The sequence below is a fragment of the Micromys minutus genome, assembly GCF_963924665.1.
Source record: "Micromys minutus genome assembly, chromosome: 5".
NCBI lineage: Eukaryota > Metazoa > Chordata > Mammalia > Rodentia > Muridae > Micromys > Micromys minutus.
The window spans coordinates 21,970,333-21,987,234 of record NC_137974.1 but is presented as its reverse complement, the minus strand read 5'-3'; the positions used below and the strand labels follow the sequence as shown (position 1 = coordinate 21,987,234).

The following is a 16,902-nucleotide window of genomic DNA, read 5'->3' as shown; positions in this document are numbered from 1 at the left end:
TTAAACTTGGTTCTGCAATCTCATAAATAAAACAAAATTAAATTGTTTTGTCTCTTAGATTTTCTTATATTGAGTATTTCAAAAGCTTTACCACTTTATAATGTGTTCTCTTTTAACTAACCTCTAAAATTTTTCTTCTGTGTGAAACCTGGCTACAAAGCCAGCCATAAATATATCAGGCTGTACTTAGTAAGATACTTCAGTGATAAAACTTCAAATTTTCTGATACTTAAGTATGTAAGTATTTATGATAAGAAAGTACTTGAATAAAAATTCTGTACACCTGAAAAGATAATAAATTTTGTATAAGAAATAAAATATGTGTGCACAAATATGTGCATGCCTCTCTCTATGACTGTCTCTGTCTCTGTCTGTATATCTCTCTCTGTCTCTATCTCTCTCTCTTTCTCTGTATGTCTCTTTCTGTCTCTGTCTTTCTATGTCTCTGTCTCCCTCTGTCTCTCTCTGTCTCTCTCTCTCTCTCTCTCTCTCTCTCTGTATGTGTGTGTGTGTGATAGTCTCTATTTTTAAAGTTATTTTATCAGATAGTCTCTGTATTGACATTTCAAATGTTATCCCTTTCCCTCCTCCAGTTCTCATTTCCCCTCCCCCTCATCTTGTCTCCATGAAGATGCACTCTCTCCCAATTACCATCTCTGTCCAATTGCCTTGGCATTCCCCTACACTGGGAAAATGCTCCTTCACTAGACCAAAGGACTCTTCTCATATTGAAGCCAGACAGTGCTATCCTCTGCTACATACACAACTTGAGTCATGGGTCTCTCCATATGTGCTCAACGGTTTGTCTTAGGCCATGGACTTTGTGGAGGGTTTGGTTTGTTGATAATATTGTTCTTCCCATGACGTTGCAAACCCTTTCTGTCCCTTCAGTTCTTTCTCTACTACTGTCATTGGTGTCCCAGTGTTCAGTCTGATGTTTAGCTACAAGTAAGTTCGGCTGTATCTGTATGACTCTTGGCAGGGCCTCTGAGGACACATCCATATCTGGTTCCTTCCAGTAAGTACTTCTTGGCATTAGTAATAGTACTTGGGTTCATTGGAAGCATATGGAGTGGATACCCAGGTGAGTCAGGCTCTGGATTATCTTTTCTCCATCCTTTTTTCCTCTATTTTTCAATTTATTTTTTACTGTGAACATTTTGTTTTTCTATCTAAAAAATACTGACACATCCACTTTCTGGCCTTCTTTTGCTTTGATCTTCATAAGTTCTGTGAATTGTTTCTTGGGTATTCAGAGGTTTGGGGGCTAATATCCAATTATAAGTGAGTACATACCATGAGTGAGCTTTTTTGCCTGGGTTACATCATTCAGGATGATAGTTTCAAGTTCCATCCATTTGCCTAGCAATTTCGTGAACTCAATTTTTTAGATAGCTGAGTAGTACTCCATTGGGTAAATGTACCACAATTTCGGTATCCATTCTACTTTTGAAAGACATCTGGGTTCTTTTTATCTTCTGGCTATTATAAATAAGGCTGCTGTCAACATGGTTGAGCATGTGTCCCTGTTAGATCTTGGCACTTCTTTTGTGTATGTATCCAGGATTGGGGTAGCTGGGTCCTTGATGTTTGCAATTTATGACATTTAATATATTCATAACTCTCATATACCAGCCCATAATCATCCGTGGAAGGCAGTCACTCAGTCGGCTATAATGCAGATGAGATATTACTATTCTTATCTGTCCTTGATTCTGTTAGTACTCAGTACTATTACAAGTTGGACTTGGTTGCTAGCCATGAAGAGAATTTTTTTTATGCTGATTACAAAGGGGATTTAAGTTACCACATTTCCCCTTGGATATTTTATCTATCAAAGCAGTCAAATATCTCTGCACTTTCTCCCATTCATCAGTTTTCAGGAGTGCAATTTATATAATGCAATCCTTACTTTAAACACACTCTACTTTTTAGAAAAGTAAACAAGGCCAGAGCAATCCTTGAATATATAAGCCAAAAATCTTGATCATTATTTTTGATTTCTCTATTTTTTCTTTTGTTTTTGTGGTTTGAAAAATGGATTGACCACATCTTTAAATCCACAGCCACTGTTTTGTACAGCAAGACACCTGTCAGAGGTACTGTCATAACACTATGTCATCAGCCTTTGCCTTTCAGGAATTTTAAACAAAACAGGGAAGGTTATCATGTTTTACAATTTATAAAAACACACAAATCTTTCTCAGTGCTTCACTTACTGTCTTATCCTTATTTATTTTTGAACTTAATTATAAATGGTGATTCTCCCTGCGTAGTAATTTGCCAACAAGTTCAAGTAGAGTCTCTTCCTTTGTGTTCTATGTCTCTTTGATTATCACCCACAATATAAGCATACATAGGAATTTACAAACACCAGCAAAAATAGATGTATGTGATCACACACAAAAATCTTCCTTTTCTTTTATTGTTATTTTATTATATTTATTTTATGCATATGATTGTTTTACTTATGTGCATATATGTATAACACGTGCTTTCTTGTTGCCCCCATAGACCAGAATAATTCAGTAGATTATTTAGAGCTGCAGTTATAGGTAGCTGAAAGTCATTTTGTAGATGTTAGGAACCTAATCCAAGTTCTCTGAAAAAGTACCTCTTCAGAACACCAAACTAACTTTCCTAATCATCTTTAACTTCATTCCAACTGTGTAAATCTAGTAAATTGCTGAATACCTTACAGGGCTGTATCAACAAACTATTCTCTGTGGAGTAAAGTGGCATAAATTGTTTATGCAGCTGTTCAAATTCCACCGTCTGCTAGTATTAATGTTAGTATAAAAATTAAAATGAATTAGCTTTCAGTATAGTGTATGTAATGAGTAAATATAGTACACCAATATTAGAACAATAAAGACTTGAATCACTCTATTTTTTTCCTCTCTGGCCAACATGGGCTATTTAAATACAGTTATTTAAAATTAATGAGCACAGAATCTGTTTTACTCTCCTGATGGGTCTACTACTCACCTTTTGTATGACATTCAAAACTATAGACTTTTGTGAAATATTTATTTTCTAAGAATATTTTGTCATTACTAATAGTTGCTTATACAGATTGCTTTTTGATTGTTCATCTTATATGTTTTAACAAAAGGGTGATCTTCTAGCATAAAATGCTTAGCATCACAAATGATATTCCTTATGCTCTGATTTTACAGTATTTCTGCAGTGAGCAGGGATTTTGGGATTTTTGCAAGAGCAAAGTTGTTGCTTCACCCTGAGCTGTCACTTTTCCTCAGCCACATTTCACCAAACTAGAGCCCTGAATACTGTTCCTATACTGTTTTAGGAATGATCTGCCAGTGTGCTCCCAGGGAAAGAGCAGTCAGTGCTAAGGGTAAGATGTTCAGAGGGTTTACATATGCAGAAGAATTAAAACATTCAAAAATGATTTTAACTTGTAGAAAAGAAAATGTATAAAAAAAATAAGGAATATCTATACTTCTATTTTGCATACAATGGCTTGTGAAAAAATGCTTGTATTCTAACTTTTTAAAAATCAACTGTCCTCTTTTAATTTTCCTTTTTAGTATGCAGAAACACACAATAAATATCTGAATTCCAAAACACTATATGGTAAAGCTTTCTCAAGAAACATAACTATACTAGAATTCAGGGCTTCAATATGCATGCATTCAGAAAATGTTTATAAGTAAATAACATAAAGAAATTAATGCCCATCAGATAACACAATCCAGAGTTATGTTGAAAGAAAACATGATGTAATATCAATGCAAGAATAAGAGTTAATGTTTAAAGTAATTCTGTCTAATATTTATGTAAATGTAACCACAGAGGAAAAATACCATCTATGTATTAAACAATTTAATTGATATTTTGTAAGAATTCAAAACAGTATATTCTTCATTTTAAGTGTCAATGAAGAATATTTATTTATCACTGTTAAAATACTGTGTCTTATTCAGGGAATATGATCAAAGGGATAATCTCTTAGTTTTATATGTAACAGCTTAAAATCTAAACCACGATTCCTGCTTTGAAAAATCACAACTTGGTTAGACTATTTTAGAATGACTTGAAATCTATACACATTCTCCTAGATTTCTGAAATATATTGTCATGTGACTTTGCTGAGAAGATGCAAAAAGAAATTATTCATAACTAAATAGGGTGCTGACCAGAGAATGAGGAAACATTTCTAGACACAGCAAACTTACTAAACCCAAAGTTTACTGTTACCTAAACAGTGTGCTGGAAGGGTTACTAACAAGAGCTCTGGTAGCTCAAAGGCAACAACAGCATTATGGAAAACCCATCTAGTGAAAGGTGAACATGTACATTGCTCAACCTGCTAGCAGCTTAGCAAACGGTTATTTATTCAAACATCAAATCAAGGCATTTTTAATCTTACAGGTTTCCACAACTTCCCAAGACATGCATTAATATAAAGCATTGTGGGAATAATTATGAAGACAATTTTATAAATGTTATTGGAGGTATCAGGCAATCACTCCTTAAATATCCTATCCAAATATAGACAGCTGGTGCCCTGGGAATGTGTCTCAGCTGGTAGATGCTTACTTAGAATTCGTGAGCCTCCAAGACTGATCCCCCCAATACCTTCGGCAGTGTGTATTGATGCATGACTACAGCTCCTTGATTTTTCTAGAAAAATCAAGGATATTAGGACTTAAAATTCAATCTTGGATACAAATCAAGATAGAGAACAGCCTGGAGTATATGAGACATTCTTAAAAGAAAATTAATATTCTTTATAAGGGAAATATTTATTTATAGATAAAATAAATATTTTAAAATAAAACTTTATTGATAAAATATAAGGTTAATTCTCAGAAATCATGGTTAAATAAAATGTTATATGAGTACCAAACAAACAAACTGAGATTGGAAACAAACTTATTGGGAATTGATAGCCATCTCATATTTAAGGAGATTTATCATTTTTTTGTGCAATTTTCTTAATTTCCTTAAAGATGAAATGGTATAAAGTTTATGTTTTATAATTTATACTAAATATTTTATGATAATGTAAAGTAATAGTCTTAATGCACCATACAATGCTTCAGGGAATAAGAACCGAGTAAGGAGTAGATGTGTATGTACCTAAATGTATAGAAAATGAATGTGCTCATAACCTCAGAATTGGGTTAAGTAGACTGCAGGATACTGAGGGTATTCTGGCCACTCAATCTCTTCAAAGAGAAAGATGGTCTTAAGACAATTAGATCAAGAGAGGTACAGGAAGACATGTGAACTCTTACTAAGGCCGCCTCATGTACATGCATGTTCCCAGAAACACTCATGATTTAACAGTGAATCTGGTAAAGATAAGTACAGAAACTATTTAAATATTTAAGGATTTGATATGGCTTACTGCATTTGAAATTTATGAAAAACTGGAACAAATGTTATATGTAGCTTCTCCTGACAACAGTATGGAAAAAGCAAGCAAGCAAACAAACAAACAAACCAAGCAAACAACAACAAAAGCCAATTATTTCCCCCAGTATTATAGTCGTACAAAACAAAGTTATTAAGCCTTAATATATATGGAAACTTTTTTCAATTAAAAATTTGTAGATGTAATTTTAATTTAAAACAAATTTTTAAATTTCAGTATAAATAAGGCACAGGTTGTTTTTAGCTTTGGGATGTTGTTTTATTCAGGTGTAGATAAAATTTCTTCTAAACCCTTAATATGGTAAATTTGGCAGAGTGCTTGTCTGATAAAATATGCAACAAAGCAGATATGAGATTAAGACATAAAGCAACTAAAGCCCCAGCATATGTTTAGAGAATAGCTCCACATCTGCCCGTATGATAGGATAGCATGTAAAGTAGCCATGTTGGTGTTTTGATAAATCCATGTAATTTAAATGTTTATCTCATTATTTTAAAGATATAAGCAGGAATGAAGTTTACTTATATTCTTTAGCTAGATTAAAATCATGGATATAGTCCTTAAGGTTACATTTAAAAAGCAATTGCCCAGTTCATTGTATTTGTTTTATTATCAGTAGTATGTCTTTTCTTAATATACTTTACGAATAAAATGATGTTAATTTTAACTGAAGTGTTGGGTTACAAGAAAACAATTATGTATCAATATGTGTTTATGTGTTCTGTTTTTAATGCTTTTTTTCATCTCATTCCACCTTCTGGATGAGTGCCATTAATTTTTGTGGAATTAAGAAGAATCTGTGTAGAAACACAGAATAGACATATATAGGAAACAGAGACACAAATATAAATTTACATACAGAAAGAATGAGAGACAACAAAGAGCTATGGCACTGAGTGCTTGAGACTCAACCTAATCTTAGAAATAATAGCAAGTTTTCCTAGTTACTGAACCACTGCTTAAGCCAAAGCCAAAGTGGCCATCCTACCAAAAGCAATCTACAGATTCAATGCAATCCCCATCAAAATTCCAACCCAGTTCTTCATGGAATTGGAAAGATCAATGTGCAATTTCATATGGAATAACAAAAGACCTAGAATAACGAAATCCATCCTCAACAACAAAAAAACATCTGCGGGAATCACTATCCCTGACCTCAAGCTATATTACAAGGCAATTGTGCTGAAAACTGCATGGTACTGGTACAGAAATAGGCATGTGGATCACTGGAATAGAATAGAAGATCCAGAAATGAGCCCTCACATATATGGTCACCTGATTTTTGACAAAGGAGCAGTAAACATTCAATGGAAAAAGGACAGCCTATTCAACAAATGGTGCTGGTCCAACTGGCACTCAGCATGCAAAAGAATGAAAATAGACCCGTCCTTATCTCCTTGTACAAAGCTCAAGTGTAAGTGGATCAAAGATCTCCACATTAAACCAGATACACTGAAACTATTAGATGAGAAAGTAGGGAAAATCTTAGAACACATAGGTACAGGAGAAAATTTCCTGAACAAAACACCAATGGCTCAAGCTCTAAGGTCAAAGATTAACAAATAGGACTTAATGAGATTGCAAAGTTTCTGTAAGGCTAAAGACATCATCAAGAAAACAAAACGGCAACCAACAGAATGGGAAAAGAACTTTACCAACACCACATCAGATAGAGGCCTAATATCCAAGGTGTACCAGGAACTCAAAAAGCTAGACACCAGAGAATCAAATAACCCTATTAAAAAATGGGGTACAGAGTTAACAAAACGTTTTCAGTTGAGGAACACCGAATGGCCGAGAAACACCTGCGGAAGTGCTCCACATCCTTAGCCATCAGAGAAATGCAAATCAAAACAACCCTGAGATTCCACCTCACACCAGTCAGATTGGCCAAGATCCAAAACTCAGATGACAGCAGATGCTGGAGAGGCTGCGGAGAAAGAGGAACACTTCTCCACCCTTGGTGGGGTTGCAAGCTAATACAACCACTCTGGAAATCTGTCTGGCGATACCTCAGAAAATTGGATATAGTACTACCTGAAGACCCAGCTATTCCACTTCTGGGCATATACCCCAGAGACACTTTAATACACAACAAAGATATATGCACCACAATGTTCATAGCGGCTCTATTTATAATAGCCAGAAGCTGGAAGGAACCCAGATGTCCTTCAGAAGATGAATGGATACAAAAATTGTGGTACATATACACAATGGAATACTACTCAGCCACCAGAAACAATGACTTAACCAAATTCTTAAAAAAATGGCTGCATCTAGAGAATATCATCCTGAGTGAGATAACCCAGTCACAAAAGAACAGACATAATATGCAGTCACTGATAGTGGGATGCAAACCCCAGAGGCTTGCACTCCCCCAGAAACAACTCACAGACTGTATGAAGTCCAAGAAATAAAAAAAAACAAAAAAATATACATATATTTACAAAACAAGAAGACTTTGACTAATTCCATGTTGCGTTTTGTTTTGCATGTACTTTACGCTTATTGTAACTATTAGGTTTTCAATGCATACTGTCAAGCCCTTTAAAAAAATCAAGTACTGACTAAAAAAAATATATTCACATGGTTTTATGTAAAAATTATTTCAATTTCTGAAAAAACAGTACTGACAAAAATGTATAATTTTAAGCAAAAAATGTTTAAAATCTGTACATTTATCTTTGTTTTGTAAAATAAAGTCATTTAAAAAAAAGTGTCCTTGCATAAATCTGTTTGTATTAGCCAAATGTATTTGTAATTGTATTTGCTACAGACAAAACAGTGCAGTTTTATCCATGATATTAATTTAGTTTTACCTTCCAGGTTTACTAAATGACTGAGAAATCTGTCTATTTAAATAAGGTTCTCATCCACATAAACTGAATCCCTCCAGATGACTAGATTCAGTCTTTTGCCCAAACTAAATTAGGGATTGTGAACTTGTATATGATGTTTGAATAATGTAACCCTCCACTATCCATTATTATCAAAAATTATCAATACTGTGTAACCATAATGGGCTTATTCATATCCTATATTTAGATGCTGAGAATCCATGGTATTGGGCCAGTTAGTATGCCCTGGTGAGGGGATAGAAGATATATGTCATCAAGGCAGAAGCACATTTGGAATGAAAAGCATCAGAGCTACAAAAAGGCACACATCTTGTTTGCTGTATAGTAACCTATTCATAAGAATTACCAGTGGTTTACTGGAATGAAATCTTGTGGAGGCAGACATGATAGCCATCCTCTTATGCATCACAAATTTTCTATAATCTTTCACTTTGCCTTATTTAGGAAAAAGCCCTCCACACATGCTCTCTTACTTGATTGTACAAACTACAACTAAAACCAAGCAGGCAATTTTATCTCTTAGTATCCAGTCAGTGTCTTACTTTATGAAATGAGGGCCATAATAATACCAGTATCATAGACGGCTATGAGTAACGTCTATCCTGTGTCATTGGATCCATACAAAAGCACTCTCTGCATTTTGACGAACAGAATCTCTGTAGCGATCTCCATCTATTGTGCAAAGAGCTTTCATTGATGATTTGTGAGACCTGAAATTATCTGTGGGAATAAGAAATTTGTATTCAGAATACAATTAAATGTCACATTAGTTTAGAGAAATGGCAGTATCAATTTTTTTTTTAATGGATCTACAGTTAGCTGGCTAGGTTTATAGTACCAGACAAGATTTCCTTTCAATTAAGTGGGCCTAAATTTCAGTTATATGTTACTTCCAAAGGTTAAAAAACAAAACAAAACAAAACAAAAAAAACAAACAAAAAAAAACCAAAAAAAAAAAAAAAAAAACAGTCACTGCCATACTCTTGGTAATAATTTGTTGATAGGTTATTATTGTGGTATACAGAATTTACTACAGGGTATCACTACACATTTCATTTCCGTTGGCTTGCATATTCCTTTCGAATATAATGAATGCTTGTCCTCAAAAAGGATGCATTCATGTAAGCTTCAGCTTGATTTTTCCTAGTTCTTTTTCCATAGTGTGTAATATTTACAACCAAAGGACTGGACATTTATGGTATGGGAGTTAAATGAATGCAAAAGCCACAAATCATATTGTTTTGGGAATCTCTTCTGTTCCCTGACCAGCTAGTGGATGGGAAGTTTATCTTACCTGGTACTAGGCATTCTAACAAGCATTCTTTTTCTTATTGGTTATTTTATTTATTTACATTTCTAAGGTTATCCCCCTTCCCAATAGTTTCCTCTCCTTAAATTTCCTAACTTCTCTCCCCCCCCCTGTGATGTTTAAACTCCACGACTACACTGCAATTGGGTACAGAATAATGTGTATTGTTTGTTCTGCCTCCATATGTAGTTAATAGATTTCTTCTTGTTTTGTAGTATCTGTATTTTATAGTAAACTTGTAGATAAATCACATTCATATTCGTGTATATTTCATACTAGAAAAGGTAGATTGATGACAAAGAATTATAGAAGTATTTTCTGAATCTATATACTAAAACTTTTTTCAAAATTGGATGGATCAGTAAGAACCACCTAGACTTTTGTTATTTTCTATCTAAATGCCTAAATAGTTATTTATGTATTGAAACCAGAATTGCCATTAAAATATTCAAAGGTCATTTAATTTTTTTCTCAGGTTTTTTCCTTATGACTTTATTTATAGAAGAGAAATGCATGTACAGATATTTAAAAGCATTTTGATAGCATGCATTGCAATCCCACAAGTTACCATAAGCATAGAGTACAGAATGTAAGATAGAAACAGTCAGAATTTTCTTAGTGTGTATAGATTAAACACGAGGCTATATTCTTAGCTCTTGGATTATTAATGATTTAAGATATAGGTGTAGCAAACTCTGAGAGGGTGCTTTACACTTATTTTTTTTTCTAAAAAAGACTGAGGCTTTCACTATTAGGCCTTTGTTATTGTTGAGCTTCATATGGCCTGGGAGTTGTTTCTGGGATATTCAGAGCTTTCTGGGGCTAGTGTCCAATTATCAGTGACTGCATATTGTGTCTGCTCTTTTGTGACTGGGTTACCTCACTCAGGATGATATTCTCTAGATGCATCCATTTTCCTAGGAATTTAATAAAGTCATTGTTTCTAATAGCTGAGTAGTACTCCATTGTGTAAATATACCACATTTTTTTGTATCCATTCATCTACTGAAGGACATCTGGGTTCTTTCCAGCTTCTTGCTATTATAAGTAAGGCTGCTATAAACATTATGGTATGTGTATCCTTATTGTATGTTGGAGCATCTCTGGGGTGTATTCCCAAAAATAGAATAACTAGATATAGTACTACCTTAAGACCCAGCTATACCACCCCTAGGCATATACCCAAACTATGCTCCAACATATAACAAGGATACATGCTCTACTATGTGCATAGCAGCCTTATTGATAATGGCCAGAAGCTGGAGAGAACTCATATCTCCCTCAAAAGAGGAATGGCTATAGAAAATGTGGTTCATTAATCATGTCTATGTCTTTTCTAAAAGAGATTGAACCTTAAGATTTCTACTAATCAGAAATGACATAAAAATGCAATATTGATAAAAAACATTTAATGGAATAAATTATAGATAGATAACATCTTAATAATATTGTAATTTGCTCTATTACCTGTAAATAAGGCTTGCATATATATGCATTTATTGTCCTTAATATGCATTAAATAATTACTTATGAGCATACCTACTTCTCATCATTAAAACACAATTAATGCATTTTTTGCTTTTTTTGTTTCAGTTTGGGTTGTACTGAATTACTTTGATGAAAAATATTGTCTTATAATGCTGCATGGTTTTGTTTTAAAATAGATTTTGTTTCATTATATTTTTGATTAAATACAATATTTGCTCATGAGTGAAATTATTTAAGTATGCATGCAACAATAATTTTTGAAAAATTATTACATGCTAATACTTATTTCCAGAAATCTGCTATAGTTAAAGGAAGTAACAGGTCAAACACATTTTTTACAGCCATATGTATTTGACACGATAATCATATTTGGATGTCTGTTTACATTTTTATTTTACTCACTTCTACATTCACTGTAGCACACTGGAAATTTGCAACAATTAATATTATCACATCACTCACATAGAACAATTTATAAGAATTCATATGGCATTTCATGTATTGATAGTGTATAAAAGTCTCAGAGCTAAGGGAATATCCTTGGGAGGTCAGAGATTCAAATTATTCATGTATGCAAGATAATAAGAGAAGATATGAAATGCTGATACCTTGTTTCACAGTTTTTAAACTTCCACAGCAAGCAACTAGACAGACAGACTGTGATGATTTCTTGTTGTCAATATCAAAATGTCACATTTCTATATACTTTTATTCTATATTTTATTGACTAATAAGTAGCATTGTAATTCTTAATATAGAGTGCAACAAATTTGTTCTGATATTCTTTAGTCAAATACAATGAATTTTATTGACACATAGAGTAACGGTTTTTGTTAAAGTGGTACATTCCTTATATTCTTAAACTATTCTTTTCTCCCTGTTTATTAAAAACTGCAAACTGCTTCTTATAATATTGATGTCAATTCTTTAATTTAAACAGAAAACTAAAATTTATGATAAGGATAGCCTGTCACAGTCAACATCATTTTATTTCATTTATCCCACAATTATTTTCCCTTGTCTTCTTTCAGTCCATTATTCTACATAATATACACTTTTAAAGGCATACTTTACAATTTCATATAATATACTGAAGATGTTACTACTGTTGTATTTTGCCTGTATGTGTCCTTAGAGACTGCATAAGACTGAATATATTTTATCTCTTTCAAATATATTTTCTAACATTGCTTACATCATCTAGAAAACAAGTGCTATATATTTAGCAGAACATTTTCTGTGCATATATTTCGGTTATGAATGATATGACATAAAATAAAAACAATCAAAGGCAGTCTTTCCTCTATATGTATCAATTAATAAAAACTGAATTAACTTCTTATATCCTCATACTATCATCTGTACATACTACGATGTATACAGACACATTTTTATGGGTATGAAAATAGTTCTTTACCCGTGTTCAAATGGCAACACATTAACTTGCAACACCATTTTCTGTGTTATTCTACCAACAATGATGCAATGTAGAAATCTTCTAGTAGTTCGCAATTATTTTCGGGCTTCATAACAGCTATTTGATGCTATACGTTCATTAAGAAGATCTAGTAACAGGATTCATTTGGTCAAGCAACTGTGAAAAGCCATCCTGAAATAGTAGGCACCCCACAATAGTCACAAGGTTTTAACATTTTAAAAACTATATTGCTTCAACTTCTAAAGTATTTTCCTCTCAGACAAAATGAGGAGTGAAGTACTTCACTGTTTATAACAGTCAGGTCTTGCACTTTCAGCAAATTACAAACAGAGAAACCAGTGTGAAAATATGGGAGCCCCTTGATTTAAAAAGCTGCAGAAAAAAATTTTCCTGTAGTCAGCAAAGTGACAACGTGAAATAGAATTACTAATGTCACTTACTGACAGGATCTATCCATTTCTCTTTGTGATTTTTTTCAGTAAATATTTTTGAAACGTTAACTTTGAAGACTCGAATTGCTTTTAGCATCTTTAGATATTAAGTGTGCTTACCATTTTTATAAATATATATGTGCATATGTATATATGTGTTTTCTCTTGTTTTGTGCTACAATTTATTTCCAATCACATTAAAGAACTTCTTAAATTTGTTATATTTAGCATTTACATCTTATATAATTGTTTCAATCAGTAAACTTTTTCATAAAAATAAATATAATTTGGAATAAGCAATCATTAACATGAGTATAATTTTAGAATGAGAAGAATAATATGTCAGTTTAAATCATATACCAGAACTTGTTTTAGAGAATCTATTTTTAAAGTTCTGCCAGTGCCTATCTTTGATGGCTTCCATCTTACTTGTCAACTTGACTACAATCCCAATTGCTTAGAAAATTCATAAAATATCTTCTTGTATGTGGCTTATGTCTGATTCTAGATATGATTGACATTTGACTGCAGATTGAAAAGAAGGGTAAGAGACAGCATCAATGTGAGCAGTGCTGACTTGTGGGTTAGGAATAAGAAACAAAAGAAGGAAGCTTACCCACTTCTTCAAAGGTGCTTTTAGGTGGCTGCAATTTTGATTTTGTAAGGATTCATGGACAGCAGACTCTGGTTTTTTAGCCTTAATTACATATTTAACAGTCATTGGTGGTAAGAATTCATTCATTATGTCAGACACTGGCTGCCTTATTTATCCAACTTTCCTACTCTATCACCTACAGAACAGTGAGGTGAAAATTCCTGCCTTTAAATCATGTCCTATTCATTCACTTACTAAGATGTGAGTGCACGCACGCACACACACACACACACACATAAACACACACAAGCACACAAATTTACTTGACTTTGTTATTTGAGGAATACCTGACAAATAGAATGACATAATTACATTTTACAAAGTCCAAATAGAAATAACATGTTCAAACTTATCTATTCCATTTTAAAGCATTACCAGTTAAACCTCCTTAAATCTTTTTTTTTTTTTTTTTTTTTCTGGAATTCATTGAAAGAAAACAGCTCTTCAGGCAAAACTATATTGGAGACAAGCTTTATTTTTATTAATTCTGTTTTCATGAGTTAAAATTTTATGTAAATAAAATGTGAAGTAAGCAGAAAAATCAAACTTTAAAATATCTTTTCCTATTTTTATTGTATAGTCTGTACTTACATTTCAGATGTTATACCCATTCCTATTACTACCATCATCCCTCCACTGCCTTCATGAAGGTGCTCCCTCTTCCAATCATCATATTCAACCTCAGCACCTTGGCATTCCCCTACATTGGGAAAATGTGTCTTCACTGGAACAAAGGTCTTTCCAAATTGTAAATATTATTTATTAGAAATAGGATTAAAGTTATATAACTTGAAAAGAATAAAAATATAAGCTGATTAATATTTACAGAATGCCAAGCCTGATAACACTATTTACTCCTGACAAGAGAAAAACAATGTAGCTTTTAGGGAGAAGTAATAATGTGGAAAAAAAATGAAACAAAACAAAACAAAAAATAACCACACAAAATTCATGTAAACATTATTTTACTCAATTTTTATTTGTTAAAGATGCAGGGCTATTTCTGGATCCCTCATAAACATTATTATATGGGCTGTGAGTATATTGTTTACTGTGGTACTACTGAGCACCAATAATTAAGAGTTAGGTTTATGCATACATGAACTACATATTATGATTGCTAGTAGACATTTTATTAAAGTATGAATAGAAAAACTCTTTTTTTTTTTTTGAAATCAAAATCGAATAGCTGCAAAATTTCTGTTTCGAGGAAATGTCAGTGCCTACTACAGGACTTTACTTAGTACTGTATTTTCTTAACAAGGCACCTACATGATGTCTTTTCAGTAGATATTTAATAAAGCTTATTTCAAGAAAATGACAGAGCATAAGTCCGCAAATAACTATTGATCTATCAGCTGGGACAAATAGCCAAGTCTTGATGAAAAAAAGTTCAATTCCACTGTTGTTTCTTTCCTGTCTAGCAAAAGAAATGGCCATTGAAATGGAAAAGCAGAAAATATATCAACAAGGTCAAAGTAAATTTCAGTGATGGACAAAGAGTTGCAGAAATTACTCAGGGTTAGTTTAGCCTTGCCACTGAGCTCTTTCTTCATCGATCCAGGACTCTTGGAATGGAATCAAGAGATAGATGTTCAAAACCACCTTCACCTACACAGTAAATTTGGCATCAGCCTGGAGTTCTTAATATTCCTCTCAGTCAGCCAATAAACCAAACAAAAAGAAAGCAAACAAAAATAAGTTTTTATTATGTGGTCTAATTAAACAATAGGCAGTAATTGCTACATGCATTTGCTATGTTTTCTGACATCTATCTATTAGCAAATGCTATGATAATATTTCCTATACTTTTAATTAAAACCATGGGATGTTTTTTCCTCTTTATGCTTTCTTAGGTGGACAATACATTTTGTTTTATATGTACTTTATGCTCATTGAAACTTGTAAGTATTCAATGCATACTATCAAACCTTTAAAAAAATCAAGCACTGACAAAAATATATTCATATAGTTTTATATAAAAAGTGATATGTAAAAGAACATGAGTGAAAAATAAACAAAAATAAATGTTAAAAAATGTATTACATAATACAACTTCATTGTAAGCCTGGTATTCTTGATATCAATACTTGTATAAATTTAACATTAATATCATATTTCTAATGTAAAATATAAAATTCAAACTAATTTAAAAAATGTAAGAAAATCTTGGCTCCTTTTATTTCTCCGTGGAAATATTGTAGTAACATATTTTTTGTGCTTTTTCCATATGTATGTGTGTACATATGTATGTAACAATATTTATATTGCTATACACCTTTTCTGGTATTTTTGAAAGTACAAATACATGTTTTGTCATTTAAGGTAAATAAATGCTCCTTGACCATTTTGCTTTGCTATTGGTAGTTAAGAGGTCTGAAAACAGTGGCCCAGTTATCTTACTATAAACCAGAGAAGCAGCTGAATCTATAGTTTGGAATGCCCTTTAATTTATAAACCAATATTTAAAAGTGATAGAAAATTACATTTAGCTCTATGACAGATTTCAAGAGGTTTATTTGGTTTGCTTTTGTCTCATTTTTTTGAGTTCTTTATATATTTTGGATATTAGTCTTCTGTCAGACATAGGCTTGTTGAAGAGCTTTTCCCAGTGTGTAGGCTGCTGTTCTGTCCTACTGATTCTGTCTGTTGTCTTCCAGAAGATGTTTGATTTCATGAGGCCCCATTCCTTTATTATTGATCTTGGTGACTGAGTTATTGTTGTTCTGTTCGGGAATTTGAGTCTACTAATGTGTTCAAGGCAGAGCCTCTTAACTAATCTATTAGCCAACAGCTATTCTATGACCCTCCAAACTCACACCAAGTGTTTGAGATATAATGTAACTCTCTACTTTTGATTCACACATAGTTTTCTCCATGAAACCTCAGATGGTTGCACTGACTGTCCCCAGGTTTTCTTTGACAAGTGAAGAGAATTAAAGGTCGAAGACTGCTCTAAGATTTCTTTTGTATCCAATTAGTTAGAGGATAATGTGTTAAACATTAGCTGTCTGAAGTCTCTTAATGAATTTTCTGCTTTTCCAGTTATTTCACTTCTATGATATTTTTCTCATCATTATGATAAATGATCTAAAAATTTAACTCAAAAGAATGAGTATGTGAATATTTTTGCTATTTGAGTGCTTCATCATGACAAAGTCATGGCAATTGGAGCCTAAAACAGCTGTTTCTGTTGTATTTGTAGTTCATAAACAAAGATAGATGGGTGTTAGTGCTCAACACAACCTACTGTTTTTTCATTCTATCTAGAAATATAGACCTTCGAATGATCTATTCACATTTATACCAGGTCTTCTCA

At 32.8% G+C, this 16,902-nt stretch overlaps 1 protein-coding gene across 1 annotated transcript in view; it reads left to right on the top strand.

Annotated features, from left to right (window-relative positions):
• KLHL1 (kelch like family member 1) overlaps positions 1-16,902 on the top strand; it is a gene marked incomplete at both ends in the record, with an annotated part of 384,888 nt that overhangs the window by 79,652 nt on the left and 288,334 nt on the right. The window lies entirely within an intron of this gene.